Source organism: Pseudorca crassidens, chromosome 12 (assembly GCF_039906515.1).
Source record: "Pseudorca crassidens isolate mPseCra1 chromosome 12, mPseCra1.hap1, whole genome shotgun sequence".
Lineage (NCBI taxonomy): Eukaryota > Metazoa > Chordata > Mammalia > Artiodactyla > Delphinidae > Pseudorca > Pseudorca crassidens.
The window spans coordinates 41,953,981-41,959,278 of NC_090307.1; the positions used below are offsets into that span (position 1 = coordinate 41,953,981).

General features: G+C 37.2%; 1 long non-coding RNA gene across 1 annotated transcript; it reads left to right on the top strand.

Moving 5' to 3' along the window:
- The first annotated feature begins 1,931 nt into the window (after positions 1–1,931).
- Positions 1,932–4,456, top strand: LOC137204115 (uncharacterized). Its single transcript, XR_010933427.1, has 3 exons — positions 1,932–2,052; positions 2,550–2,681; positions 3,587–4,456. It is a non-coding gene; the product is annotated as an uncharacterized lncRNA (long non-coding RNA).
- Positions 4,457–5,298: the final 842 nt, after the last annotated feature.

The following is a 5,298-nucleotide window of genomic DNA, read 5'->3' on the forward strand; positions in this document are numbered from 1 at the left end:
TACAATTCAGTTGTTGTGCAACAATCACTACTATCTAATTTTAGAGCATTTTCATCATCCCCCAGAAGAAACCTGTGTCCATTAACAGTCTCCATTTCTACCTCTCCTGGCAACCACTGTGCTGCTTTCTGTCTCTACAGCTTTACCTATTCTGGATATTGTATACAAATGGAATCATGTAATGTGTGGTCTTTTGCATCTGGCTTCTTTCACTTAGCATGTTTTTGAGGTTCATCCATGTTGTAGCATGTATCAGTACTTCATTCCTTTTTATGGCTGATATATTCCATTGTGTGGATAAACCACATTTTATTTATCCATTCATCAGTTGGTGGACATTTGGGTTGTTTCACCTTATGGCTAGTGTGAATAGTGCTGCTATGAACACTCATTTACAAGTTTTTGTTAGAATAGTTTTCAGTTCTTTGGGGTATATATCTAGGAGTAGACTTGCTGCGTCATTTGGTAATTCTGTGTTTAACTTTTTCAGGTACCATCAAAATGTTTTCCACAGTGGCTGTACAGTTTATATTCCTACCAGCAATGTATGAGGGTTCCAATATTTCCATATTCTCCCCAACACTTGTTTATTTTCTGGTCTTTTTTTTTTTTTTTAGCCATCCTAGTGGGTGTGAAGTGATACCTCATTGTGGTTTTGGTTTGCGTTGCTCTAATGACTAATGATGTTGAGCATCTTTTCATTGGCTATTTGTATATATTTGTTGGAAAATGTCTGTTCAAGTCCTTTGCCCATTTTTTAAATTAGCCTCTTGTCTTTTTGTTGTTGAGTTATAAAGTTCTTTAGATATTCTGATTGCTAGACCCTTATCAGATATATGAATTGCAAATATTTTCTCCCGTTCTGTAGGTGGTCTTTTTACTTACTCTCTTGATAGTGTTCTTTCGTGCACAGAACTTATAAAATTTTGATGAAGTCCAATTTATCTATTTTTTGTTGTTGTTGCCTGTACTTTTGGTGTCATATCCAATAAATCACTGCCAAATCCAATATCATGAAACATTTCCTATATGTTTTCTTCTAAGAGTTTTATAGTTTTGGCTCTTACGCTTAGGTCGTTAATCCATTTTGAGTTAATTTTTGTATATGGTGTAAGGTAAAGGCCCAACTTCATTCCTTTGCATATGGATATACAGTTTTTCTATTACTAATTGTTAAAAAGCCTGTCCTTTCCACATTAAAGTGTCTTGACCCTTGTTGAAAATCAACTGATCATATATGTAAGGGTTTATTTCTGGGCTCTCTACTCCATTTTATTGGTGTTATATCTGTTCTCATGCCAGTACAACAGTTTTGATACCATAGGTTTTTAGTAAGTTTTGAAATCAGGAAGTGTGAGTCCAGAAACTTTGTTCTTTTCAAGATTATTTTAGTGATTTGGAATTCCTTAAGATTCCATCTGAATATAAGGCTGCGTTTCTATTTCTGTAAAAAAAATGCCATCGGGATTTTGATAGGAATTGCATTGAATCTATATGTTGCTTTTGGGAAGTATTGTCATCTTAACAATATTAAGTCTTCCAATACATGAAAATGAGATGTCTTTCCACTTATTTAGGTCTTTAATTTCTTTCAACAACGTTTTCAGCCTGCAAGTCTTTTGCCTCCTTGGTTAAATTTATTCCTAAGTATGTTATTCTATTTTATGCTACTTATGCTACTGTAATGGAATTATTTCTTCATTTTATTTTCAGATCATTCATTACTACCATCATATGCATAATTCCAACACGCCATAAACATAATTCCAACATCCCTCAATCTGACCCATTTTTTCAAATGGTATTTTTTAAATTTAATTTTTTAATTTTTGCTGCTAGTGTATAGAAATACAATTTATATTTGTATATTGTCCTTGTATTCCGAGACCTTGCTGAATTCACTTATTAGCTCTAGACAGTTTTAATTCTTTCTTTCCAATTTATATGCCTATTTTTTTTTTTGCCCTATTGTCCCAGTGAATAGTGAGCTCCAGTGCAATGTTGAAGAGAAGTAATGAGAGTGAACAGTGTTGCCTTGCTCTCCATATTAAGGTGAAAATTCCAATATTTCATCATTATATATGATGTTACGTATAGGTTTTTTTTTTTTAATTACCTCTGTCAGGTTGAGAAAGTTTCCTTTTATTCCTAGCATGCTGAGAGTTTTTATTATGAATAGGTGCTGAATTTTGTAGACTGCTTTTCCTGTATCTACTGAGATGGTCATATGATTTTTCCATTTTATTTTGATAATATGATGAATTATGTTAATATTTTTAAATAAAACAACCTCACATTCCTGAGGAAAAAAACGCTAGTTTTTGGTCATAAAAAAAAATGCTAGGCTCAGTTTGCTAGCATTTTGTTAAGGATGTTTGTGTCTATGTTCAAAAGGGATATTGGTCTGTGGTTTTCTTTTCTTGTAATGTCTTTGTCTGGTTTTGGTCTTAGGGTTGGGGCTGGCCAAAAGTTTTAAAAATTGGGAAATGATTTTCTCCTCTATTCTCTGAAACAGTTTGTGTATAGTTGGTATAATTTCTTCCTTGCAGGTTGGATAGAATTTACCAGTGAAACTATCTTTGACAGAAGTTTTCTTTGCAAAAGGTTTTTCATTGCACAGTCAATTTTTAAAATCAACATGAGGATCTTCAGATTCTCTATTTCTTCCTGTGTCAGTTTTGGTAAGTGTGTTTTTCAAGGAATTTGTCCTTCTTATCTGACTTAGTACTTTTTAGCATAAAATTGTTCAAAAACCCTTTATTCACCTTTATTAATCCTTTATCTCTGCAGAATTGCTAACAATAACCCCCTTTTAATCCTTATGTTTGAAATGTGTGTTTTCTCTCTTGTTAACTTACTCAATCTGATGTTATTTTCTATCAGCCTCAAGGAACTTGTTTAGCATTTCTTGTAGTGTGAATTTGCTAGGGATGACTCTCAGCTTTTGTTTATCAAAAAATGCCTTTATTTTGCCTTAATTTTTATAATATATTTTGGTAGTTTATAGATTCTAAGTTGCAGACATTTTTTTTCTTTCAGCACTTAAAGATTGTCTCTGGCCTTATTGTTTCCGATGAGATGTCAGCTTAATTTTGTATGCATATAATATGTCTTTTTTCTTCTGGCTCCTTTTTAGATTTTTTTATTTAACTTTGTTGTCAGCATTTTGATTACAAAGTGACTGGGTGTGATTTTCTTTATGTTCACTCTGCTTATGAGTTGCTCAGCTTCTTGGGTCTGGGGGTTTATATTTGTTTTCTTTTGTTCAACCATGTAAATCTTGGCTGCCTCCTGCCCACACTGTCTTCCTCTAGAGCAGGCCTGCTCTTCTATCTACCTATACCAGACTAGGTGTTTGCCTCAGCTGGGGCTTTTGGCTCAACCATGGGGGGCTCATTCCTACCTGAAATTCAGTTAATCAGGGCTTCCTCGCATCTACAACCTATTCACCAAATAGAAAAGTATGATTCTTCGTTCATGTAGATTTATTTTGTTGTTACCATGGTAGTGAAGGCCTTTTGCATTCTCCTTCATCCTAATCCTGAAGAAGAATTCAGGGTGTTTATTCTTATTCCCTTCATTCTAGATACATGAGAGATTGTACTTCCTGCCTCATAAAAGTTAGGTGTGGCCATGTGACTTGATTGACCAATGAAAAGTGAAGTGTGACTATTTCTGGGTGGAATATTTAAGCCTGCGTGTGATTGGACACCATCACCTCCCTCTGTGTGGTAAGCTGAATAATGGCCCCCCCAAAGACGTCCTCTTAACCCCTGGAACCTGTGAATATGTTACCTCACAGGACAGAAAGGATCTCGCAAGTGTGATTAAGGATCTTGAGATAAGGAGATGATCCCGGCTTCTCCAGGTGGGCCCAGTGTAATCACAAGGACCCTCACAAGAGGGAGGCAGGAGAGGCAGAGTGGAAGAAGATGTGACGATGGAGCAGAGGCAACAGAGAGAATTGAAAATGTTCCACTTCTGGCTGTGAAGATGGAGGAAGGCACACAGGCAGCCTCCAGAAGCTGGAAAGGGAGGGAAACAGATTCTCCCCGAGAGCCTCCAGGAGGAAAACAGTCCTGCCGACACCTTGATCTTAGCCCAATGAGACCCATTTCAGACTGTGACCTTCATAACTGGAAGACAGTAAATTTGCATTGTTTTCAGGCACTTAAGTTTGTGGTAACTGGTTACAGCAGCAATAGGAAACGAATACAGTCTGTCCCAACAACGGCAATGCTCCAAGTTGGGGAGCCTGTCAGCCTGCATTCCTGAGTGAGTGACACAGAGCAAAGCAGAGCCCCCAGCTGACCATGGCACACCTGGAGTATGAGCAAGAAGTAAAACTTTGTCCTTTTAAGCCACAGAGGTTCTGCAGGTATCTGCTTTTACAGCAAAGCTACGTGTCAGTACAAATCCCACACAAAGAATGTAACTCTATACAACTCTGCTGTGGGACTTGAACATGTTTTTCAGTGGGGCCTGAGAGTTCAGGCCCCTAGAAGTGATGAAATATTTGGGCTATTCTGACAGGAACATCAGGAATGGTTTAGAGTTAGTTCAGCTAGTCTGTTGAGGACCTGGTATGTCATAGCTCCTCAGTGCCACAGAGGACACACACAGAGATTCAGGATGTTCTGCTCTTTCACGAAAGGAGAGTAATTGGAAGGAGAATCTCTGTAGGCAGGAAGCCCAGAAGACAATACAAGGTGTGAATTCAAGTGTACTTCAGAGAGTTTTGGTAACAGTGAAGAAAAGTTACTATGGGGAAGAAAATTTGTTGAGAGAAAACAGCCTCTTTAAATGAGTAATGAGTTTTGCTAGATAATGTTGTTCAGAGGGACAGAGAACTGAGGTCGTCACTCTACTTTTGTGAGAACAAGTCAAATGACAAGAACAAAAACAGAAAAAACAAGCTGAACGCATAGGCTTCTGCAAGCAGGTATGTGTCGGGGTCTCTCCTGGGACCAGGACACATATAATCCTATAACCTCTTGGTCTGTCTGTAGAAGAGGACAACAAATGTTCCCAAAGAGCGATTCTACACTGTATAATGTAATTATGACTGCATTTTGAAGAAAGGATAAAATGTGTCTACTACATCAGTTTCTAAGGCAGTAAGGAGTGCATTACACTTTTAGAGATTTCTCTTAGGATTGAGGAGTACTAGCCCATGATAAGATCTAATGAATCATCTAATCTAATGCCCTGTGAGGGCTGGATGGGTTTTTTTCCTTTCTTTTTTTTTTTTTTTTTTTTTTTGGCAGTACACGGGCCTCTCACTATTGTGGCCTCTCC